At 43.9% G+C, this 26,451-nt stretch overlaps 1 long non-coding RNA gene, 1 other non-coding gene and 1 pseudogene across 3 annotated transcripts in view; 2 read left to right on the top strand and 1 right to left on the bottom strand.

Moving 5' to 3' along the window:
* Window positions 1–204: 204 nt before the first annotated feature.
* LOC104002919 (uncharacterized) overlaps window positions 205–26,451 on the bottom strand; it is a 152,464-nt gene continuing 126,217 nt past the window's right edge. Inside the window, exons 4-5 of one of the 2 annotated variants that reach the window (XR_010153275.1) lie at window positions 4,293–4,447; window positions 1,924–2,345 (exon numbers count right to left, since the gene is read on the bottom strand). This is a non-coding gene — a long non-coding RNA (uncharacterized LOC104002919). Of the gene's footprint in view, window positions 2,346–4,292; window positions 4,448–26,451 lie in introns of both variants that reach the window. The other variant, XR_010153274.1, reaches the window with a different exon arrangement.
* LOC100608645 (large ribosomal subunit protein eL15-like) lies at window positions 19,096–22,223 on the top strand (annotated as a pseudogene).
* LOC112206103 (U6 spliceosomal RNA) lies at window positions 24,824–24,929 on the top strand. The gene has a single exon (XR_002940313.1). It is a non-coding gene; the product is annotated as a U6 spliceosomal RNA (small nuclear RNA).

Consider the following 26,451-nt stretch of genomic DNA (forward strand, 5'->3'; position numbering starts at 1 on the left):
GCAGGCTTCCACCAAGACATCTACCACCCTCAGGGCATTTGTCCTAGAAGCTCTGCATTCCCACTCAACATCACAGATGAACTGAAAGCTCTAATGCCAGCCCTTCTGCTTGAACCCTAGGTCCTCATTCTCTTTTTCAATAACAAGGTCATTGATCGGTCAGCCACGCTGTCTCCTGCACCATCAAATTTTCTCTCTCTTCTTGACCTTTTCCATCCAATGCAAAACACAAACCCTTTGCTGACCCTTTACCTACTTCTAGTTCCCACTCATTTCTCTGCTCTCCTTTGCAGAATGGTCTCCAATTTCTGACCTCTTTTTCCATCTTGAACTCAATCCTTTTGGGCTTTTTTGCCCATCACCTCACCAAAACAGCCCTTATCTAGGTTTCCAATACCTCCATGTTACAAAGCCCAATCATCAATTCTCGGTCTTCATCTTACTCAGTCTCTCAGAAACTTTTGACAATTTTTGTCCCTACTTTCTTCCTGAAAGTCTTTTATGATTTGCCTCCAGGATGCTCTTTTCTCTAGAGTCTCCTTCTACATCACTGGCCACTCCTTCTTGGTTGTTTCTCCTGGTCCCTGCTCAGATCTCAGACGTCTGAACATCAATGGCCCCAGACCCAGCCCTCGGCTTTCTTTTCCTGGTCTACCCTCCTCACTAGAGACCTCTCTAAGACCTCATTCAGGCTCATGGTGTTAAATGCAATTTACACTGATGGCTCCCAGGTTTATCTCTCCTGCTAGACCTCTCTCCTGAATTCCACATGCCTCAACCCAACTTTACATCTCAGCTGGATTCTTAATACACATCTCAAACTTTAAACGAACAAAACCCAACTCCTGAGTCACATACCTCCCATTCACATACCTCCCAATTCTCTCTCTCTCTCTCTCTCTGTCTCTCTCTCTCTCTTTCTGTCTTTCTCCCCTTGCTCAAAAACAGCTTCCCGTCGCACTCAGAGTAAAAGCTAGGGCCACCTGCTACCTCTCTGATTTCATCTTCCACCACTCTCACATGGGATTATTCTGCAACAGTTGCATTGGTCTTCTTGCTGTTCCTTGAATATACCAAACATGTTCCAGCCCTCAAAACCTTTGCACTTTCCATTTTCTCTTCTTTAAATGCCCCTCCTCCCAGAGAGCTTCATAATATGGTCCTTCACTGCTTTCAGTCTCCATTTTCATGCAACCTGATTTGAGAGACTTTTTCTGACAGCTGTGTTAGGTAGCAATTCCCTTTGTCCCCATCCTGGAACCAGAATGGGAGTTCTGGGTGAGCAGGTTGTATCTGAAGGGCTTAAAACAGTACCTAGGATGTGTATAGGTAATTTGTAGCTATTTGTGGTAAGCTCCTGTCCTTTCGGAGCTCACACTTTAGTAAGACAGACAAACATTGAATAATTAATGACACATATAATTAATCCTATTGCTGAAATATGTTGTGAAGAATAATTATAGGCCAGGCATGGTGGCTCATGCCTGAAATCCCAACACTTTGGGAGGCTAAGGCGGGTGGGTTACCTGAGGTCAGGAGTTCGAGACCAGCCTGGCCAACATGGTGAAACCCCGCTTCTACTAGAAACACAAAAATTAGCCGGGTGTGGTGGCATGTGCCTGTAATCCCAGGTACTCAGGAGCCTGAGGTGGGAAAATCGCTTGAACCTGGGTGGAGGAGGTTGCAGTGAGTGAAGATCACACCACTGCACTTCAGGATAGGCAGCAGAGTGAGACTCCCTCTCAAATAAAAAAAAAAAAGAATTACAGAGTAAATTTAGGGTATACGAGTAGCATATTCAAGGATGTTACATGAAAAGGAATATGGCTTCCAGACCCTAAGCTATGGGAACTCTCTAACTCCTTAAGGATCAGAGTTACGTGTCTCTTAGAAAAAAAAGGATGACATAGACATATCCAAATTGACTTGTCCTAGGAATTTCCAATTCTCTAGCATTTATTTATCCAAATATCTCTGCCTCCACTTTTAGCCACATGTAAAGCATCCTCAAGGTAGGTGGCAGAGCAGAGGAGATACCCTGTATGTCCAACCCTTTAGTGATAGAGAGTTTTCAGTTTGCTCAGAGGCCACTGTACCTCCATAGCTTCCAGTATCCTGTGCTTGGACTGTGCCTTCCGTGTATCAACTTAAAGATGCAAGTAGACACATGAGACAAGAGGTTCCATTGCATTTGGTGGCACCTTCTACACTATAGACATAGTGAGAGCTTGATCAGTGATGGATGGGTGGATGGATGGAGGCGTGGACAGGTAGGGATAAAGTGAGGAAGACATCAGATCATCCAGGTTTTCCTCACGCTGGTTCCTCAGGTTCCTTGCCATTCCCTGTGGAATAAGAAGACAAATTCAAGAAGAATCTATGCCAGCCTGGTGGTTAGATCCTCAATTCCCATACCTTGGAGTTGTAATGCCATGGAAAAGAACTTTTCACCAACACCCTCACCAACCAGCATCCTTCAGCCTTTTTTGGGACCATGGTGGTTAGGACATCATCTTGAATCAAGCTTCCTATCCTGGAGCCCAAAGGTGGCTCCTTGTGCTGTTGGTCATTATCATCACCTGTCATCATAGGCTTTTTGAGTCAGTTCCTTGACCTCATCTTTTCCACTGATTTTTTTCCTCCATCCTAACTCAGCCACTCCCTCTATAGTCATACCCCAGATTCATTTTATAGAACAGGCAGGGGGAAAATGAAGGTCAGAAAAGGTAAAGTGAAATGCTCAAGGTCAACATCAAGAATTAATGAGAAAGGTGGGACTTGATTCAAAGTTGCCAATCCCTCAACAGCACTGCAACACCCTCTAGGAAATGTGCTCTGTATCCAGCCCCCGCCCCTGGTACTTTGCATGCAAAGTTGCTGCTAGGGGATGAGCCAGGTTCCCAGTGAACAACCAACCCTTGGTCCTTCCGCCGGGGCTGAGCCCAAGTTAAGCAGACACTGAGCTGGGAAAGGGCGGGGAGAGGAGATTCTGCTCTGCTTCTAGATCATACTCCTTCCCAAAAAGATTGCAAAAAGAAAGCAACTTAAAGCCAGTATCCGTCCAGCCCTTAAGCCAAAAGTTATGTGTTTCCCCGGGGGATGGAGTATAAAATAGCTGCTGGATGTGCACCACGTTTATCTTGTTCTCTGTGCCCCCGGAGTGTGCTGTTTACTTTCTCACTGGAGGTGCAATTATTTAATGAGGTGCTGAAGCCTGGGGAAGATTGCACATTTTAATCAAAGCACCAGAGGAGCAAGTCTACATGACTTTACAAAATGTATTTGAGGCAAATTTTGCACAGCAATGTCTGGATATCAGGTAATTAAGTGAAAAGGGAAATAACTTCCCAAGGGGTGTAAACAAACACACCAAGTCAGTCTCATTTCAGTGTTATGCTGAGTGGGGAAAATGGATTTCGGAGTGGACCGTGGACTGCAACTGGGCTGCTTCCTCCAATGTCAAAACAGGCTTTGTGAGGCTGGGAGCTGCAGGGCCATGGTGCCTCCTACAGGTTGAGGGGAAAAAACAACCCTCAGAGAAAGTCTTGTCGAATTTCTTCAGTTAGAGGAGGAAGAGGAAGCCTGAAGCCTGGAAGGGCAAAGTGACTTCCTCAAGGTCGCATGGCTGTTTAGGGGAGAAGCAAAGACCAGACTGGTTTTCTGACCCTCAGTCCTGTGTTGCTTCCAGTCCACCAGGCCAATGCTACCCAAATGTCAGCTACTGGGAACAACAAAAGAAATAATAATAACAACCCAGTGACATCTAAAATAATGAGAGCTAACATGTATAAGTGTGTGTGCCAGGTGCTATGTCTTGTATGATGTCTCCATTTCTCATTAGATAGCTCCCCAAGACCCCAGGAAGAAGACACTATTATCCTCAGTCTAGAGGTGAGAAAACAGAAGCAGAACATTTAAGAAACCAGCCCAACGTTACAAGTAGAAAGTGTCATAGAGCAAGTGCCAGACACAGATGCCCTGATATCCCATGGTTCCACAGTCTCTGAGCTTCCAGACCCTTCCCCAGGTCCCTAAGACTTCAGAAGCACAAGCCTAGAAACCTCCATCTCCAGGGTCCTGCTACTAAATCTGTTACTACATTTACCAAGTGATATCTCTTTGGGACCACACCAATCCTGATGAGTAACTCAGTCTTTTTCTCAGTTCCATGATAGCAAAACCAAAACAAAGCTGGAGGAAACAAAATGCAAGATGCATTTGCAAGTGTGGTTACTTAGGAGTCATGAGGGAGGGTCCCAGAGAACACCTTCCAGCCATCTCCTGAAAACAACCTTTTAGACATTTTCTTCCAAATTCCAGGGGTTTCTTTCCGGCTTTCTCATAGGCATTTCTTGCTCTTTCTCCTGCTTGGGTCTGGGCTATGGTTCAGCTTTCCAGTTCTTATCTTTCCCCTTATTCCACTTCTTCTATCTCCTTTGTCTCTTTCCTGCATTGTGAGGAAAAAATAAACAATTCATTTCACTGGACACCCATGCCTTCAGGGTCTCTCACCTTCTGCCCTGAGCAGCTTATCAAGATATTTTCTTGGACAGAGGCAATCTCCTTGTTGGACCGGGATTCTGGAACTAGCTGCTAAGAAAATGCATTATTCACTTTGTGACACCAATAAATATGAGGTCTCCACTTCTTTTTTTTTATGCCCACATATATGTTTACTTGCACAGCATATGGTTTCTGCAGGATAATTCACATTTGGGACCCCAGAAGTTGAGCATCTTTGTTTATTATGTTTCCCCTGAGCTTGTTCTTTCTTGAATTTCACCCTCAAGGCATCATAATGATGCAAACACATACTGGCTGAGGCGGAAGGATGTCCACCTGCCTCCTGACTCCAACCCCTGAAAAACAGCTCTCTCAGAGAGCACACATAGTAGAAGCTCCTTGAGAATAGGGTCCTTGGTTGGCTAAATTCTGTATCCCCAGAACCTAATACTGTATATGGCCTGCATACAAAAGGCACTCATTCATTCTACATACATTTATTGAGTGCCTGTTATGATCAAGGCCCTATATTTTAGGTTTTGAAGATATACAAATAAAGAAAATATAGTCCCTAAACTCAAAGTTGGGTCTATATCAGAGGTTCTTGAACTTTTGCAGATATGGGTCCCAGTAAGAAATTGGTAAAAGCCTTAGATCATCTTTCCAGAAAATATACAGTATTTTGGCATACAATCCATGGTAGATAGCAGCAATGGCCCTAATTCTTCTCTCTTTTCTGAATGATGCCCTTGGCCACGCAGCATGGCCAACCTTCCCTCTGTGAGTAGGGGGGCCTTCCCCACCACTTGACTTTGAGCTCATCCATGTAACTTGCTTTGGTCAAAGGGATGTTAGTGGGAATGAACAATGCAGAAGCTGATGAAACAGGCTTGCATTTTGGGGCCTGATCTTTTGCATTTCCACCACCATTATGAGAAGGACCTCCTGGGTTAGCCTTCTAGTCCAGAAGGGAGATGGGAAGCATGTGGAACACGGCTCAGTTGCCACAGCAAGGGCCAATCTCCATCAGCCAGCAGTCAGGTAATCCCAGAGGTGTAAACAAGCCCATCCAAGAGTGGCAGGACCCCTGCCTGGCTGAATTCCAGCTGACTCTAGACACATAACAAATATTCACTTACTATGGGCCACTGAGGTTTTGTGGTTGCTCTTATTCTGTATTATTGTGGCAGTAAGTAAATAATACAAAATTTTAAGGGCATATCATGGATAGCCTAAAGGTCCAAATACCCCAAGTTGAGAACCCCTGATCTTTTAGGGGATACGGAGAAGGATTCGTGAATTACAGCATAGTAGAAAGAATAACAATGGGGTAAAAGCAAGCACCTAACAAGCTCTTGTTTTGCACAGGAGGTGATGTCCAATCTAAAATCTGAAGAATAGGCAGGAATAGATCAACTTAAGATGGAGAAGAAACTGTTCCAGAAGTGGAAATTAGCAAGCGCAAAAACAATAAAATCAGAGAAAGCGTGGTCGGTTAGTTATTTTGATGGGACTGCAAGCATTTTAGTTGCTCTTCAAACAGGTAGCTCTTCAAAAATTGAGAAAGGAGTCCTAAATACTTCCAATATCTAAAGATGCTGACATATTTTTAAAACGAAGGTATGCTAAAAAAGAGCACAAAAATAATGATACAACTTACGTATACCATTATTCGTAAGAACGAATAAACTGTTTTAACATTGGGAGGGATATAATGATCGTATGCGTGGCCTTATTTGAATGCAACATTAAATGCCTAATCATGTTCTTCATAAATGTGAGAACTGGGACTGGTGGCCTTCCTGTCCCCACACCCCAATCCAGTCTAAAATAGAGGGTGTGAAGACAGAGGGGGTGTTAGTGAGAGCTGAGACTCAATAATGTCTTGTTCAACTGAGTTGAAATGAAGTGAATAATTTTTCAGATTTCAACAAGAAGAAAATGCACCCTGGCTTAGTAAGAGTCCTCTCCATTCATCTGCTCATGGGCAGCATAAACTGGAAAGCCCTCAACTCCAACTACAGAGTTTGGTGCACAGACCCCCATCTTGGCCATCTTGATTCCCAAGAGGCCCCCAGCCACTCCACCGGCCCCACGCAATCGGTCCAAGTTGCCCACTAGCCCACGGCGAGGTGATGATGGTGTCACACCACCACCTAGTGGCCACTCCTGTGAAATCGTATTCTCCTTAACCTCTGGGATTTACAAGCTCGCCCAGGTGAGTCTTCTGCTTGGGAAAGGACTACCAGTGACTGGGAGGACCTAGAGTTCCTCTCTCTCAATATACTAAGGGTGATATAAAGTGTTTTGCCCAAATCCCAGCATGTAACACTGAGAGCTTAGTAACCGCAATGAACATTACCATTGTTATTGCCATGACTGTAGAAATTCCTGAGTCTCTTTGAAATTAATTGGGCTGCCGGAAAATGAGATTTTTCAAAGATAATTAAGAATCCATTTCTACTTTAATTTCATTCAATAAACAGGTACTAAATGTTTAATATATGCCAGCACTGTGCTGGTAACTGGGACAGCGTGAAGAAGATATAAAAATGGCTAAGATGCAGTCCCTGCTCTAAGACATTTCCAGTCCAGAAGGAGAAGTAGGCACGTAAACAGCCAGCTCTCAAGTGCTAAATAGAGACACAGCCGGAGTGCTGGCTATGACAGCGCGGAAGCAGCAGTGATTCATTTAGACGCCTGTGGTTTCCCTTAATTCTCAAAATAAAATCCTGGTCCTTACTATGGTCTTGCAGGGTCTGGCGGGGCTGCCTCTCTACGCTGCTTCTGGGCCTCTCTCCAGAACCTTGGAGAGCTCCTGGCCTCAAAGAAGGAAAGGAAATTTCTTGAGATTGCAGAATAGGCAAAAGGCCGCGGGGGTGGGGGGTTGGGGGTTGCAGTTGCTGTTTCTGGAGTCAAGGTTCTAGCTCTATGACCTTGGACAAGACACTTAATCTCTCTGTGTCTTATTAGCCTCATGGTGGAAAGGACGATGTTAATAACAGCACCTACCTCCTGGGGTCATTGTGAGGATTCAAAGACTTTATATTACAATGTAAGGCACTTAGTCTCTGAGGCATGGTAAATCTTCCTCTTTTTTTTTTAAGACATGGTCTTTTTCTGTCTTCTGTCACCCAGGCTGAAATGCATGGCATGATCATGGCTCACTGCAGCCTCAACTTCTTGGCCTCAAGCAAGGAGCCTCCCAAGTAGCTGGGTCTACAGGTGCTCACCACCACGCCCTGCTAAATTTTTTGTATTTTGTAGCGACAGGTTTTCCCCATGTTGCTCCGGCTAGTCTCTAACTCCTGAGCTCAAGCAATCAGCCTGCCTTGGCTTCCCAAAGTGCTGGGATTACAGGCGTGAGCCACTGCACCTGGCCTAGATCCTCCATATTTTTATTACCAGCTGTACTCTGCAAAAACCTCCTGGGCTCTCCATGAGATGCAGATCCAACTTCGTAGACATTCAAGCTTTTGTGTTGTTGTTGTTAAAGCTTGGTCTATCCTGTTTAAAGCTTTGCTTTCATATGTGATTCAGCACTTCCCACGCATCCGCTGAGTGCATTTGGAATTGGAGGTGCAGAAGAAGGTGCCTGGCAAGCTCCCTTTTTTCTTTTCTTCTTGATTTGTCCCCTTCATCATCCTGTGTGACTCTAAACCCTTTAGAGGCCTACACTGGCCTGTGGCCCAGCAGCAAGGACACGAGGAGGGGAGATTCTGCTCCCATTGCTCACGTGACAATGTTCTGACTCATTCCTGTGCTGGTGACCTCTATGAGGGAGGATCCTGACGGAGGTGGTGTATTTGGCTAATATGGAAAGCTGTTCAGCCTTGCACTGCTCACCCTTGACTCTTTTCTTTTCTTTTCTTTTCTTTTTTTTTTGAGACAGAGTCTCACTCTGTTGCCCAGGCTAGAGTGCAGTGGCGCAATCTCAGCTCACTGCAACCTCCACCTCCCAGGTTCAAGTGATTCTCCTGCCTCAGTCTCCTGAATACCTGAGATTACAGGTGTGCACCACCACACCCGGCTAATTTTTGTATTTTTAGCAGAGACGGGGTTTCACCATGTTGGTCAGGCTGGTCTCAAACTCTTGACCTCATGATCCACCCACCTCGGCCTCCCAAAGTGCTGGGATTACAGGCATGAGCCGCCGCACCCGGCCCTTTGACTCCTTTCTAAAGAAGATCTCTGGAGGCGAACCATGTGGCCCTTTGTCCACCAGTTTATGTTCACCCTCTTCTCCAGGCCACCATCCTGTTGTCCAGTCTGCTAGACTGGGGGATCCACGTGGGCAGGACCTGTCCATCACCTCTGTAGAGTCAGTTCTGGGTACAGTGCCTGGCGTATGTGTGTCTTCAACAAGTGCTCGTGGTGTTTGCAATATTTTCCCTTCCCAGCATCAGGAAATAGATGGGATGAATATTTATGATCACTATCTGATGTCCTTAGACAAAGGGAGGAGAGGGACCAAAAGGTCCACTCTGCATCTTTGGGGGGTGTAGGTATACAATAACTGCAAGTCCCTATTAGGGCCTCAGCACTCAGAGAGGCTGCTGGCCTGCTCTTATGATAAATATGCCTCTAAAAATATATTGGGAAAAATTCATCTCTTTGTATCCCAGTGAACCAAAGGGAAGTGAAACAGGTCATTAAAATGAGACTTTTTGTCATCTCAGAGTTTCAGCTGTCACCCCAAAGCTAAAAACAATGAGTGCCAAGTAGACGCCCACTGAAATGCTGAACCACATGTGTAGGCTTGGCGAAGGGCATCGCCAAAAGCTACTGCTGCTTTCAATAGATGTGCACCCGTCTCCAGGCTATGGAGGAAAAAGCCGAGACTCACAGGAGGTTAAAGAGATGCAAAGGATTAGATCTTTGAAGAGAGATATTGGTGTTTTGTATGGGTTGCTCTCCACACATGTGTGAGAGCAAGCTTCGGGTCCAACACCTCAGGTCAGAGAAAGGACAGGACTTAAGGAGAACTATCGAGGCTCCCTGAAGCCTGGGTGGCAGCCAGGCTCATTCCTAAAGAGTCTACAGGTAATAGGCAACAGCTGAATACAGAGGCTGCCAAAGATGCAAGCTGCACTTACACTGAGCGTGGGGGAAGGAGCCTGTGATGGGTGGTCCAGGAAAGAACCAGCCATGGCCCTTCTAGAAAAAGACCCTGTCCGACATATACACCATGGAATACTATGCGGCCATAAAAAGGAATGAGACCATGTCCTTTGCAGGGACATGGATGAGGCTGGAAGCCATCATTCTCAGCAAACTAACACAGGAACAGAAAACCAAACACCACATGTTCTCACTCATAAGTGGGGGTTGAACAATGAGAACACATGGACACAGGGAGGGGAACAACACACACCAGGGCCTGTTGGGGGGTGAGGGGCAAGGGGAGGGAACATAGAGGATGGGTCAATAGAGGCAGCAAACCACCGTGGCACACGTATACCTATGTAACAAGCCTGCATGTCCTGCACATGTGTCCTGGAACTTAAAGTAAAATAAAAAATAAAAAGAAAGAAAGAAAAAGACCCTGTCTGAATATGCCCAACAGTAAAAATGTTTAAATAGTTTTATTGAGACATAATAGATTTACAAAGAACTGCACGTACTTAAAGGATGCAATTTGATACATGCACAAAACTGTCTCCATAATCAAGATAAGGAACTCATCCATCACCCCCAGAAACGTCCTTCTAGTCCTTTAGCATCCATCCCTCCCACCCTTCCCTTTGCCTCATTAAAAAGCAATCACCGCTCTGCTCTCTGTCACTGTAAATCAGTGCGTATTTTTGAGCATTTTATAGAAATGGAATCAGACAGTATGCATGCTTTTTTTTGTCCGCCTTCTTTCACTCAGCGTGATTATTTTTAGATGCAACCATGTTGTCGTATCAATAGTTCACTCCTTTTTATCGCTGAGTGGTACTCCAGCGTGGGAATGTACAACGATTTGTTTCTTCATTCATCCGCTGATGGGCATTTGGGATGTAGGTGGCGGGAATTTGACTAATTATCTTCTGCTCTCTTATTTTTAGAAATATTCTGTTGTCACGTGTGTTGCTTTTATAATCAGGTTACCACTTAAGTGTTTTTTTTTTAATGAAGAGGAAGAAAAGAAGCTTGCCCATGTGGGCTTCCTGCCAGCAGTGAGGCAATCTCAGCAGAAGGAGCTGTGGGCGTGCCATTGGGTGCACAGCTGTCAAGAGAAAAAAGTCAAAGGCAGCCAACGTGTGGTGGCTTCCTCAGCTTTAGGGGCTGCAGTCAGAGGGCTCATGGAGGAATTCACAAAGTGCCACATAGAGAGAGAGAGAGACATGTGCTTACTGCCACAGACAGGTTACAGGCGGGTGCAGGAAGCCTCTTCTGTCCTTCCTCTCCTCTCTCCTCCCCACCTACGACCCCAACACAAGAGGGTCCTAAAATGTCTGCTGAGGTGTTAGGGTAGGTAAGAAGGAAATGGGTGGAGAAGCAATCACAACTATTTCCCCCACTATGACTTCTAAACCTGAAATCGGCCAAGTGGTGGAAGGAGGGTCTGGAGTTTGTATATTAGACCGGACTAGATTTTCTCTTACCTAGAAGTAGCCAAGTAACATTATTATATCAAATTTGTCATTATTGTCTAAGAGTGACCACAAAAGCGACTGCATTCACCCAAAATGTTTTCCAGGGACAGAGATCAGGTAGAAATGGGCAGATACAAAAAAGAGTGTTCTCATTTAACGAACCAGTTGCCGAAGTTCTGATCGAATGGTACCATGAAGCAGTAATGTCTACTTTAAGGAAGACCAAAACACTGACATATATATGCTTATACCTTTAAAACAAACTTGCTTTGCCAAAATTGTTGCCTCTTTATACTTTCAGGGGCTCAACTTGAGGCCATAGGTGAAGGCCCTCCACACCCATTCCCATCACAAAGCATTTGGGGAAGCTCCAGCCTGTTCAGACCTTGTAAAAAGAATGCACAGAAGGATGGAAGAAAAGCAGGCCACCTGGCTATTGCTCGGCAATGCAGCCAGAACTTTGCTGAGAGGGAAACTGTGATTGTTTTCATCTCTGGGTGTGCTAAAATGCTCTCCCCTTATAATCAAAAGAATCAAAGCACAGTTTTGCCCGGAGAGGAGAGACAACCTAATTTTACCAATGCCTGAAACAGTGAAGCCAGACTGAGGTATTGCAACTTTGTTAGTTTGTGGGGAAAATAAAAACCCAGCAAGGTCCTTGAGCTCTTAGGTGCAGAAATCCATTAGCCTTCCTTAAGGAGAAGTCCACCCCAGGAAAGGCCATGACGATGGCATATCACTGAAAACTAGTCAGGCGCCATTGCATATAACAGATTCACTGTACGTATTAGAATGAAAGATCCACACTTGACCATCATTCTACATCAATGAGTCATTGCCAATGTACGTGATAATCATAGCTACATTTCGTTGAGCTGCGTCACTTTCATCCTTGCAACATCCCTATGAGGAATCTCATTTTACAGATGGAGAAACCGATGTTCAGAAACATTACATTACATGCCCAGTATTATATAGTCAGAAGGCAGCAGAGACAGAATCAAGCCCAGGTCTGTTTGGTTCCAAATTCCAGAATCTTTCTAGCATGTGACACCAACACCATGGGCTGTTACTGAGTGAGATGGAGTGGGGAGGGGGTGTATGGTTAGTATAAGTTGGAAATGTTCTTCTTCTGAAATGCCAGATGGTTATCACCAAGACGAAAGGCCAGCAGACTATCTTCCAAGATGTCTCATAAACTAATACGGCTTACTTTGGGGAATTTTCCATCATCCTAGATCTGCTACTTGGATGCTACAGAATCTGAAAAGGGATCCATCTCTCAATAGAGACACTTTAACCAAGCACAGAACACTGGCAGATAAAACCAGAATGCCAATGCCTTCATTTACTGTGAGAAATTACTGGCACAGAGACCTAAAAACTCAGATTCCATAGAATGAGCCCAAAGTCTCCCCATAGACAGACTCCAAGGAGAAGCCAAATCATAGACTGAAAGTTTCTGGTGAGCCTGAATTCAGAAAGAGGGAAGTTCATAATCCAGTGCTTCAGGCATCCAGCTGAGATACCTCAGTGTTTTCATTCCGCAAGGAGGACGGTCTTGCCAGTGAGACCAGAGTCGCTTAAAATATGTGGGCTCCACCTCTGCCCTGACAAAACCAGAACTCTTCCAGTCACTGGTTAAGTGGAATATCCTAGGATGGATCCTGCTGATATTTGCCTCTGACAAGTCCTTCCTCTGATGGACACATCCTTTCTTGATGGAAATATATTCAATCTGGTGGCTGTGGGGGCTTGTCTACCTGAGAGCTGTGCCTCCTCCTTCAGCTGAGTTCACATATCTGTACTGTGATGCACTGTGCCTAATTCCCCAAAAGGCAATCTTGCTTCCTTCATTTCCAAATCTGGGAAGGCAAATGTCTACTGTGCCCAGAGAAGGAAAGGTAGCTGCATCCTTTTCTGTGAATACCCTTCTATATGTGAATATTAGATTTTTTAAGGAAAGAAGCAGTTTTAATTAAGATGTATATAAACATTATATGCAGAGAACCCAAAAAAGAAGAAATGGATATTAGTTTCCAAGTGCTTAATGAGGGCTTGGTGCCATGCTAGGAGCATTTAATAAGCACAACAATTCAAGGAAATAGTTATTAGTGCCACCATTTTACAGTTAGGAGAACTGAAACTCAGAAAGATTAAGTGACTGCTAGTTTCAGGAGAACTGGGATTTCAACACTGGCCTGTCTGACTCTGAGACTCTGCTAGGAACCCGTGCACCAAGAAAAGTGCTCATATCTGTGAAGATGCATTGTGAGCTGCCAATGAGGTATGGTAACTGTCTAAAACTGAAAGGAAAGCTGAGGAGCCATATTTTATAATCAGCAGACTGCTTTTTCAGCTAAAACATGAGTAACCTTCTAGAATGTTTTGCAAAGGCTTTGATACCTGCACTGGTTGCATTTCCATAATGATACCATTTAAATCCAACTGGACTATCTTCCCGCCACAAACCAACATAGGAACTCCTTCACTCATTCCATTCCAATTCCTAGGGTGGTGAGGTCAAAGGCAGCCAAGCTCCTTCAAACATAAAGTAAAATAAGAAGTTCTCATCAGAAGCCCGTGGCTGTGGTTACAGATGTGCAGAGCTCACCAACACTTTAAAGAAATGTAAGTTGCTCATTTACAATAACAAAGACTTGGAACCAACCCAAATGCCCATCAGTGATAGACTGGATAAAGAAAATGTGTCACATATACACCATGGAATACTATGCAGCCATGAAAAAGAATGAGTTCATGTCCTTCGTAGGGACATGGATGAAGCTGGAAACCATCATTCTCAGCAAACTAACACAGAACAGAAAACCAAACACCACATGTTCTCACTAAGAAGTGGGAGTTGAACGATGGGAACACATGGACACAGAGAGGGGAACATCACACACCGGGGCCTGTCAGGGGGTGGGGGGAAAGAGGAGAGGGAGCATTAGGACAAATACCTAATCCATGCAGGGCTTAAAGCCTAGATGACGGGTTGATAGGTGTAGCAAACCACCATGGCATATGTATGCCTATGTAACAAACTTGCACATTCTTCACATGTATCCCAGAACTTAAAATAAAATTTTTTTAAAAAAAGACAAAAAAAGGAATATAAGTTGCTCAAAGGGATGGGGAAAAGCTTGCTGTAGCCATGATCTGGATGCAGTCTATTGGGAATTCTTCAATACCTCCCATCATTCAGATAGGCCCCCGAGATCACTGTCCTGGCAGCTCCTACTTAGCAACCCCCAAATATCCTCTCCTTGGCTTCCTGGCCCTTGTCATTGTAAGCTGTGAGAAAAGAAAGACAAAAAGAAGACCTTGAATGGCTCTCGCTCCCAGAGATAACAAGACCTGAAATGTGGGGCAGAAGGAGCATGAGGAGATTATGGATTGTCATCCCGGTGGAATGCTAGTTTGAGATTTCTAGCACCAGGTCACTTCTGCAGCTGAGACATAGCATGACCAAGACAGCATGGGTCCTCACTCAAGAGCATTCTTGGTATATTCAGTTAATGGTTCCAGGCTGGAAGGAAAGGAAAAGGAAAGTAAGGAAAGTAAGGAAAGCAAAAAAAAAAAAAAAAAAAAAAGGCATTTATAATGTTTTTTTAAAAGCATATTTGATTTCATCTAGTTCCCCAAACATTTCATCTAGTTCCGCATCATTATCTGCATTTTATGGAGGAGGAAGCTGAAGTACAGAGAAGTTAAACACACACACTCAAGTCATAGACTTGGTAGGATCGAACTCAGGCCTAAAGGAGTGGAAAGTCCATGCTATTTTTCATTAAAGCATGGGTTCAGAAGATCACTAGTTGAGCACCAAAGTTTCCTAAGCCAAAATGAGTATTTTTAAAGAATGCTCTACATTGGTATTTGTTGTTTTCTCCCCATATGGAGTAGGTAGAATAATGCTCCCTACCCACCAAAATGTCCATGCCCTCATCCCTGGGCCCTGTGAACTGTTAGGTTATATGAAAAAGGGGAATTAAGGTTGCTGTATTAGTCCATTTTCATGCTGCTGATAAAGACACATCTGAGAATGGGAAGAAAAAGAGATTTAATGGACTCACAGTTGCACATGGCTGGGGAGGCATCACAATCATGGCAGAAGGCAAGGAGGAGCAAGTCACCTCTTACATGGATGGCAGCAGGCAAAGAGATAGCTTGTTCAGGGAAACTCCCCCTTGTAAAACCATCAGATCTCATGAGATTTATTCACTATCATGAGAACAGCATGGAAAAGATCTGACCCCATGATTCAATTACCTCCCACCAGGTCCCCTCCACCACCCATGGGAATTCAAGATGAGATGTGGGTGGGAACATGACCAAACAATAACCTTGAGATGAGAAAATCATCCTGATTTATCCAAGTGGGCTCAGTGTATTCACATGGGGCAGGGGAGTAAAAAGAGTGAGTTGGAGAAAGCTGTGACACTGGAAGCAGAGTCAGAAAGATGCCACATAATTCACTTTGAAGGTGGAAGAAGGGGCCACAAGGCAAGGAATGTGGGCAGCCTCCAGAAGCTGGAAATGCGCAAGGAAATGGATTCTTCCTGAGAGCCACCAAAGGAATTGGCCCTGATGATGACTTCATTTCATCCCAGTGAGACCAATGTTGAACTTCCAAACTGAAGAATGGCAAGATAATAAATTGACATTGTTTTATGCCACCCATGTGTGGAAGCCACATTATTATACAACAAGGTCCCAGCTTTCATAATGGTAGGCCACGAATCTAAGAAGAAGACACAGTTTGAGTCCCAGCCTGACCATGCCTGGCTGACGCAGCATGATCCATCCATTTCACTCATGCTGGGAAGATCTTGCCAGGAAAACTTGAAATAATTGAGGCTGTCACCTAAAACCCCATCTTAGTTAGAAATGGTTTGGTTCTGTGGAACATAGCTCTACTCATCAAGGCTCACGTGAAAAAGGAAAGCTATTTAGAAGCAGAGCGAAGCTTCGTGGAACCAGAAATTTAGTAGATGGCATTCTCGCTCTCTTCTTTCTTTTCTCTCTCACTCTGTCTCCTCTCCTCCTCTTATCTCTTCTTTTCCATAAATATCTTATTTATTGTTCTCTTCTTGCAGACATGACTTTGCTTACATCTCTGTGTGTATAAGGCTTCTACAAGGCCATCCCAAGATGATGGCTTCTGTTCCATGATGTCCCAACATTCCAGCCTTGTTCCCCCCACAGCCAACTGTGTCAGTCTTCCTATCCCTGATGGAAAGGTCTGAACACATTGAAACTGATAAGCTCAGCTCTAGTCTGATGTTCACTCTTAACTCTATCAGTTATGGTCAGGATGGAGGAGCCAGGAGCTGGGGCTTTTGCTATAAAAATCTGTCTCATTGGGTGCTGTGGCTTAGGCAAGCCCTTTAAGATGGCGTCAGAGAGCAGAGAGGAAATTACTGGCATCATCAGAACATCTCTGCATCCTAGGGCTGGCCTCAGAAACAGAAAGCCATCACTTCTGCTGGCTGAACTGCCCTCCTCCCTCCTTTCTGCACAGGCCAAGTCAAGCCTGTTTGCCTCTGTGACTGCTTTTCCTGTCCCTTAATTCTCTGATTGACATACTTTTTTTAAATATGTAAATATATTCAACCAAGTTACATTTAAATGGTGCTGGTCTGAGAACTATTCTATATATTTCTGGTGACTTTGCATGTTTCACTTTAACTCCCAAAGGAAGAGAATGATTGTCCAGTTGTTGAGAGAAGGAGCACTTCACTGCGGGCTTCAAGTTCTGATTATCAGTATTATTAATAACAACTTTATTTAGGGTTTTCATTAGTGTTCAGAAAATGCATCTCAGATCTACAGAAAATAATAATTGTTTTCTCTTATTAAAAGTAGTGGCTGGTACTCTGTAATTGCCCTTTCTGATCTTCACACTACCCCTTCTAGCCAGGACTTTGCCCTAAGTCCCACAGTTAGTAGGAGCACCTGACTTGAAAGCCCAGACTCCCCACCCTCCCAAAGTGCCCCACCTGTGTCCCTGAATTCTTGAGAGTGTCTTAGATGGGATCTTCTTTTCTGTCCTTTAAGGCTCTGCTCAGACACCACCTCCTCTGCAAAATCTTCCCTAGCTCTCCTTGCAAACATGGCTGCTCCTTCTCCAGGGTTCTCCCAGCAACCAATTCATGCACAGATGGTTACTGAGGGCTGTCTCTGTGGCAGGCAGAACACCAAGGGCTGAGCATACAGCTGAAAATGAACCAGACCACAGCTGCTACCTTCTTGAAGCTAAGGTATGATGGGGAAGTGAATGTAGGGAGGAAATATCGAATGCCAAGGGAGTCCTCCTTGAGGGCAGCAGCCTTGCTTGGAAAGCCAAGATGCTGGCTTCCTAGGAACTGGCATTTGTGTTGCAATGTGAAGGAAGAGCATGGCACAAGTAGGTGGAGAAGGGAATCAAAGTATACTCTGGCAGGAGGACGACAGGGGCAGGGATAAAAGAGAGGGCAGTATGTCCAGGAACTGGAAGTCTTCCAGGGTGACCATAGTACAGAGCACAAAGCAGTGAGAAGCCAAGTTGATCAGGGCTTTGGGTCCAGCTTCAAAATTTGGGGCTGTGTCCTAAGGTCAAGGGAATTTTGACTTTTTTTTTAACATGATAATGCCAGTGTGTGAGTGAAAATTATTTGGCTGCAAGGAATAGAAATCAGCTCAAAGTAGCTTAAGTGAAATGTGGAAATTTATTATAACGACTCATAGAAATTTGATGAAACTTAAGAAAGAAAAGAGCCTGGAGTCATAATGTGGAAACTCTTGGGAAAGCCTAGAGTTGGTCTCTCTCCATCTGTGCTGTTGCCACTCAGTGTTTCTGCTTCACTATTTTCTCTTCCTCTGTTTGCAGTTATTTTCCTTGCTTCTCCAAAAACAGGGTGAATGACAGTCACCCTACAACCCTCATATTATAATTTATTATTCTATCTGTAGGACATTGTATTAGTTTGTTTTCACGCTGCTGATAAAAACATACTCGAAACTGGGAACAAAAAGAGGTTTCATTGGACTTATAGTTCCACACTGCTGGGCAGGCCTCAGAATCATAGCAGGAGGTGAAAGGCACTTCTTAACATGGCAGTGGTAAGAGAAAAACGAGGAAGAAGCAAAATCGGAAACCCCTGGTAAACCCGTCAGATCTCATGAGATTTATTCACTATCACGAGGATAGCACAGGAAAGACTGACCCCCACGATTCAATGACCTCCCCCCAAGTCCCTCCCACAACATGTGAGAATTCTGGGAGATACAATTCAAGTTGAGATTTGGATGGGGACACAGCCAAACTATATCAGACATTATGCTAAATGGAATAAGCCATGTACAGAAAGACAAATACTGCATGATCTCACTTATATGTGGAATCCAAAACAATCAAACTCATAGAAGCAGGGAGTAAAATGGCAGTGGCCAGAAGCTGGGGTGTAGGGATAATGGTTCCAGAGATATTGGTCAAAGGGTACAAACTGTCAGTTACACAGGATGAAGTTCCAGAGATCTAATGTACAGCCTGGTGACTACAGTCAGTAATACTTTCTTGTATACTTGAAATTTGTAAAGGCAGTACATTGTAAATGTTCTCACCACATACACACAGTAACTGTGTGAGCTGATGAATATGCTAATTAGTTTGATAGTAATTATTTCTCAATGTATAGTACATGTATATCAAAGCATTGTTTTACACCTTAAATATATACAATATTCGTCAATTATATTTCAATAAAACTGGATGAAAAAGAAAGAAAAGAGAAAGGGAAAAAGAAAGAGGAAGGAAGGAAAGGAAATGAAAAGAAAGGAAGAAAGAAAGAAAAAAAAAAACCAAAGGGTCTGGCCATACAGAGAGACACACACAACAGTGGTTATTGACCCCAATTCAAACTTCATGGAGAAGGAATTCAATTAAGCCAGCTTGGGTCAGCGTATTCATCCCTAATTCAATGAGCTATGAGCAAGGCAAGGGAACTCCAGCTCTCATGACGCAAACATGGCTTCAGGAATCAGCACACGTCTCTGTGAAGGAGAGGCTTATAGGTTTGGCAGACCTCCAATGACAACTGCTGTAGACGTAATCAGATCTACAATTGAAGCAGATCACCACATCTGCCATGTGGAAGAAGGCCTGCAGGGGAGAAACAGTGGAGCTAGAAACACCAGAACATTACCCCACCCAGGTACGAGACGGTGAGGTCTTAGACAGGCGTGGTGGCTGTGGCACTGGAGAAACGCTCCAGAGATATGGAGGGAGGTAGAACTAACAAAACTTGATGATTTGTTGGATATGAGGTATAGGGAGAGGAATGCCAGGTAATTGTTGGGTTTCTGGCTTGACCAACTGGGTGGACAGTAATGTCATTAACAAAACATCTAGGACATTGGACTAGAAAGAGGGTGTGGGTGCGGTTCAGAGAACAAGAATTCTATCTGAGACATGTTGAGTTTCAGGCAGCCTGTGAGATGTCTAAGGAGAGACATCCAATGGGCTGTTGGACGCATTGCTCTGGAAGAGAGGGTTGCTCTTAAGAGACTGGCACAGCAATGGTAATTAAAGCAATGGAAGTGAAAGAAATGTTCTAGGAAGGGCACAGAGCATGAGAAGAGAAAGGCTTAGGACAGGTCCTGGGGAATTCCGACTTTTAATTGTTTGGATAGTGATATGGTTTGGCTGTGTCCCTACCCAAATCTCATCTTGAATTGTAGCTCTCATAATTCCCACATGTTGTAGGAGGGACCCAGTGGGAGATAATTGAATCATGGGGGTGGTTTCCCCCATACTTATTCATACTTATTCATGGTAGTGAATAAGTCTCATGAGAGCTGATGGTTTTATAAGGGGAAACCCCTTTCACTTGGTTCTCATTCTCTCTTGTCTGCCACCATGTAAGACTTGCCTTTTGCCTTCCGGCATGATTGTGAGGCCTCCCTGAGCATGTAGAACTGTGAATCCTTTAAACCTCTTTTTCCTCATTAATAATCCAGTCTTGGGTATGTCTTTATCAGCAGTGTGAGAACTGACTAATACAAGTAGCCCACAACTGAGAAGAAACAACCTGAGAAATGGAAGGGAAACCAGAAGAGAGAGTCACTCTAAGCAAATGTTTCTGAAAGAATGGAAATGTTGTCTTTGACAAACATTCCTAAGAGGCCAGGGAAATGACTGAAAGATGTCCAGTAAAATGACGCATTTATGGTATTATGTATTTTTTGTTAACATGTCTAGTTACTGGCCTGAAAACTCCTTTAGTAAATATGGTTTTGTGCCTTTGTTCCCAGCAATTAGTACAAATGTCTGGCACAGAGTAAAGCCTCAAAAACTGTTTATTGAATGAATGAATATGCCCTAGGCATTAAAAGATCTTAATAATCACTTCTGGAGGAGATAGAAAACATGGAACAAGTCTTCAGTCATTTGCAATAAATGAACAGAGAAATCAACAAGATCTTTGAAAAGAACTACAGTCTCACTGATATTCTTTATGTGAATAGCCCACAGCCTACCTAGCTTAAATCACAATCCCACCAGTGGTCACTACCTAAAGAGTGAGTTGGGTGCTTAAAACCAATTTTACTTATGTGCTTTCAGTGTTCCAATTGTATTTGCATAATTAAATTTCATTATCTCCAAAGTCAAGGTCATCTTCAGTCTAATCCTTGCCTGAATTATCCAAAGGCTCTACCATTAACAGGTTTTTCCTCCATTTGTGAAGCAAAAGTGCACGTGTTAATAGACACTCACAGCCAAAATCTGACCTTGACCCCACCCAGCTGGCCAAAAACAAGGAGTCAGATGGAAAAATCTAAAAATCACCTTTCTTTTTGTTTGTAGAGAGTGTAAACAACCACTAACTCATCAGGTGGGTGATGCTTCTCCCCAAGGGCATTGATGTCATTTAGCCGTGGGCACGGCCAAGGTACTGAGGACTCAAAAATGACCTTGATAACAACAATAAGGACGCCGTGTCACAAGGCATCTGGACCAGATGTGAAACTTTAGCTGATGCTGATGGGAGTCCGGGTGAGGAAACCTGCAGCCAATGCAGCCAAGGCGATCAGGAGGCAGTGGGCAAGGGGTGCAGGAAGAGGGGCTTTGATGGTGGCTGTTTGCCAGTTGGCACAGAGCATTTCTGCATTTCAGTAATTCCAACGGCCTTTCCATCTGGCGGCAGCCATCCGGTAAGCCAAGATGGGTACACACAAAGACATCCAGGAGCCACGGAGGAAGAAGCAGTCTGATGTAATGCAGTTTCTTCTAAGGGTTATAAGGCCAAGGAAGGTTACAAGAGCACCAGAAGAAAAGGGGCTAAGGACCGGTCCTGGGGATTCCAACTTTTAATTGTTTGAGTAGCCCACAATGTGGACTGAGAAGAATGCACTTTCTTCTGAGAGTTACAAGGCCAAGCAAAGTTACAGGACACGAGAAGACTAAAGGAGTTTTCAGGCTAGTGGACAGACATGTTAGCAAAAAAATATAATACCATAATGGGTTGTTTAACTGGACCCATTTCAGTAAAACCCTTTCAGTTATTTCTCCTGGCCTCTTAGGAGTGTTTGTCAAAGACAACATTTCCATTCATTCTGAAACATTCGCTTAGTGTGACTCTCTCTTCTGGGTTCTTTCCCATCCCTCAAGTCAGATACAAGGCGCACGGACTGGGATAGAAGGCCAAGTCAGGTTACATTATATATAGGATTCACGTGCGCCATGGTGGCGGAAAACACCCAGTTCCTACAGGTGCAACTTACAGCAAGCCTGTCCATCCTGGTGTTAACCAGCTAAAGTTTGCTCGAAACCTTTGGTTCATTGCAGAGGAGTGAGCTGGATGCTACTGTGGGCCTCTAAGTGGCCTGAATTCTCACTGGGTTGGTAAAGATTCCCCATACAAATTTTTTGAGGTTATCCTCATTGATACATTCCATAAAGCTGTCAGAAGAAATCCTGACACCCTGTGAATCACCACACCAGTCCACAAGCACAGGAAGATGAATGAGCTGATAGCTGCAGGCTGAAAGAGCTGTGGCCTTGGAAAGGGCCGTAAGTTCCACCACACTATTAGTGGTTCTCGCCGCGCAGCTTGGAGAAGGTGCAATACTCTCTGGCTCCACCGTTACCGCTAATATAAGTAATGTTTGTAAAATTCACACCTAAGAAACAATTTAGGACAGTCAAAGAAAAACCTCCAATGGCCAAACCTCTTTGCACTTGCTGATGTGCCAGCAGCCCAAGGCATACCAGCTCAGGCTATTACACTTCTCTCTATTTAACAGATTAAGAAACTGCAGTTTACATTTGACCCAGCCATCCTGTTCCTGGGTATATACCCAAAGGATTACAAATCATGCTGCTATAAAGACACATGCACACGTATGTTTATTGTGGCGCTATTCACAATAGCAAATACTTGGAACCAACCCAAATGTCCATCAATGATAGACTGAATTAAGAAAATGTGGCACGTATACACCATGGAATACTACACAGCCATAAAAAAGGATGAGTTCATGTCCTTTGTAGGGACATGGATGAAGCTGGAAACCATCATTCTCAGCAAACTATCGCAAGGACAAAAAAACAAACACCGCATGTTCTCACTCATAGGTGGGAATTGAACAATGAGAACACTTGGACACAGGAAGGGGAACATCACACACCGGGGTCTGTTGTGGAGTGGGGGGAGAGGGGAGGGATAGCATTAGGAGATATACCTAATGTAAATGACGAGTTAATGGGTGCAGTACACCAACATGGCACATGTATACATATGTAACAAACCTGCACATTGTGAACATGTACCCTAGAACTTAAAGTATAATTAAAAAAAGAAAAGAAACTGAGGTTTAGTGAGATAAGATTTGAAGAAAGGCCCACAGCTAGTGGCATAAAAACTGGCCATGGAACTCATCTCTTCGTTCTCAGATCCAGCGTTTTATTTTACGTCATCACTCATAAATTTCCCCTAGAACTGTTATGAGCATCCAAATACCTGTTATTAATGAGAATACTAAACCTGGGCTGGCTCAGCAACTGTACCACTAATAGACAGTCCCATAACAATGGACATATGATCAGGAAGAGGTCTTCTCCTCCATGGAAAATCTGTAAGTTTTCATCACGGAATCATGCATTCTAACAGAGGCTGGTTCCAGGAAGAAGCAGGCAAATTCTGAAATATTCTCCCAGGGTGAACTCCCCTGCAGGTGATCCATCTGACTCAATTTCACTGCAGGGAAGATCCATCTCCAGAACTCTTTCACATGCCGAACATTCTAGGTATGAGACACGATAATTAACTGCATGTTCTGATAAGCTGGCTGACAATTAAAGCTGAGGTTGCTAAGCAGTTCTGAGAACAATTACCGATGTGATTTTCATATTTTGTGACAATGGTCTAAGAAAGAAGCATATTATGATTCCTGGTGGATGAGGCCCCTGCTAGTCATGTTTTAATTATTAACTTAATTATATGGATGAAGCAATAAGTGGTAATTTAGTTCCTTCACTGACACTTAATTCTCGCTCGCTCAGCCACCAGTCTGGGGACTCTTCAGAAGCAATTTGTTTTAGGAATTCATTCTAGATACATCCAGCAGTATCAGGGCTCTACCACCATGTGTCCCTCTGAAACAGAGGCAGGAATGGGTAGGAGGGTGAGTGGGAGAAGAAGTGATGTGTCCTGGTAAACTGCCATGATCTGGATACACTAAAATGAGCTAGTGACGGGAGAACTGGCCCAGATGGGCACTGGCTGTGAGTGTGAAGCTGAATGCGCCAAGCGCAGTGTTCAAACAACACACTTTCCTCATTAAGTCCAAAAATTATTGGGAGGATATAAGAGTGAATAAGGGGCCAGGCACGGTGGCTCATGCCTGTAATCCCAGCACTCTGGAAGGCCAAGGCTGGTAGATTACCTGATATCAGGAGTTCGAGACCAGCCTGGCCAATATAGTGAAACCCCGTCTCTACTAAAAGTACAAAAAATTAGCTGGGCGTGGTAGTGGACACCTGTAATCCCAGCTACTCAAGAGGCTGAGGCAGGAGAATTGCTTGAACTCAGGAGGTGGAGGTTGCTGCAAGCTGAGATGGTGCCATTGCACTCCAGCCTGGGCAACAAGAGCGAAACTCCGTCTCCAAAAGAAAAAAAAAAAGGTGAATAAGAGATTGGAAAGATTGTTCTGGGCTCCCCACTTAAGAGTGGAGGATGTGGACTCAAGGGTTTTAGAGAAAACATTTTTTCTTCCCATGGTCTTTCTAGAGTTTTACATGTTCTTATTTTTCAGAAAGAGCCACTCCATTTCCCTTGGAATGTTAGTGGAATCTGTTTAGATGTGATACTCCCCTGATCTCTGCTTGCTAGACCAAACAGGGAAGGACCTGGTGTAGCGGACAAGGAAAAAAGAAAGATCACGAGGAAGAGTTATGATCTAGAGAAAAATATACCCCTAGGGCTGTTTCCTAAACCCACATGGTTGGGAATGTGAGGAAGAGTTATGATCTAGAGAAAAATATACCCCTAGGGCTGTTTCCTAAACCCACATGGTTGGGAATGTGGTCAACTTCAAAGGCAACTCAGGAAGCCACGTGGGAGCCCAGCCATCAGGGATAGACCACTGAAGCCAAGATTGGGAGGTATGGCTTAACGCTTAACCCAACCAAGTAGAGGCTTAAGCTGCTGATTGTTTAGTACCTCAGTTAAGATTGGTCTAAACAATTAAGTCATGTACTCACCTTGGCAGCACATATACTGAAATTGGAATGATACAGAGAAGATTAGCATGGCCTCGGTGCACGGATAACAAAAAACTTGTGAAGCATTCCATAGTTTTAAAAACAAAAATATAAAAATAAAGTTTAAACGTTGGATCAGGATAGGCCGGGCGCAGTGGCTCACGCCTGTAATCCCAGCACTTTGGGAGGCCGAGGCAGGCGGATCACAAGGTCAGGAGATCCAGACCATCCTGGCTAACAGGGTGAAACCCCGTCTCTACTAAAAAATACAAAAAAAAAAAAAATTAGCCAGGCGTGGTGGCGGGCACCTGTAGTCCCAGCTACTCAGGAGGCTGAGGCAGGAGAATGGCGTGAACCCAGGAGGTGGAGCTTGCAGTGAGCCGAGTTCACGCCACTGCACTCCAGCCTGGGCAACAGAGCGAGACTCCATCTCAAAAAAAAAAAAAGTTGGGTCAGGATAGATGTCTACATTTGCGACTTTCGTAAGTAGAAGTATCCATGTATGTGAATGTGTTTAGCAAACATGGATCACACGATGCTTTTTACTGTTTTGTTTTTTGAGATGGAGTCTCACTCTGTCACCCAGGCTGGAGTGCAGTGGCACGATCTCGGCTTACTGCAACCTCCACCTCCAGGTTCAAGCGATTCTCCTGCCTTAGCCTCTGGAGTAGCTGGGATTACGGTTTTTTGTTTTGTTTTGTTTTGTTATTTCAGTAGAGATGGAGTTTCGCCATGTTGGCAGGGCTGGCCTCGAACTCCTGACCTCAGGTGATCCGCCCCTGCTTGGCATCCCAACGTGCTGGGATTACAGGCATGAGCCACTACGCCCAGCCCTTTTTACTATTTTGTAAAGTGTGTTTTTGTGCTCACTGAACAGTATATCATATACATCTCCATAAATAAAGTTTATCATTTTGTCATTTAGTAACATCATAGTTTTAAAATGGTTTATTTTGTCATCTCGTGAATGCATAGTCTTAAAAGATATTTTATTAATTTTCTATTGTGGGACATTTGTTTTGAATTTTTCACTATAAATCACAGTGCAGGACAGAACTGCCATCTTTTCCTACTGGCCTGAGGCATTGCTGCTATCACATCCTAGTTTCCACACATACATGGGTTCGTTCTGGACTCTCTGCTCTGTTGCATTTGTCCTTCAGGCTATTTACACACCATCCCCATATTGTTTTAGTTATTATTACTTTGTCATGTGTTTCCCTGCCCCTCCAAGCCTCTGATTTGTATTTTTAAATGTCTATGCTATTCTCTTACATTTTCTACTCCAGGTGCATTTTTTTCTTCAGTTTGAAAAACTCCATGAAATATCCCTAAGGTTATTAAGGGAATTGCTTTGTATTTATAAATTACTTTGTGTAGAACTGACCTACTGGGGCTTCCCACCAGGAACACAATTTGTCTCTCTTTATTCACATCTTCCTTTGTGGCCTTCTGGACAGTTTCACAACTTTTCTTCATATCGAAAGCCTATATTTTCTAATTGATTACTCCTAGTATGTAAGAATGCTTTTGAATTTTTGAATGTTACTTTTTTATCCTCTCCATTTTTTTCTATTGAAGTGTTTGTCTTTTTCTTAGTAGTTCAGGTATTAGACTTTC

The sequence above is a fragment of the Pan troglodytes genome, chromosome 19 (genome assembly GCF_028858775.2).
Source record: "Pan troglodytes isolate AG18354 chromosome 19, NHGRI_mPanTro3-v2.0_pri, whole genome shotgun sequence".
In the NCBI taxonomy this organism is placed as follows: domain Eukaryota; kingdom Metazoa; phylum Chordata; class Mammalia; order Primates; family Hominidae; genus Pan; species Pan troglodytes.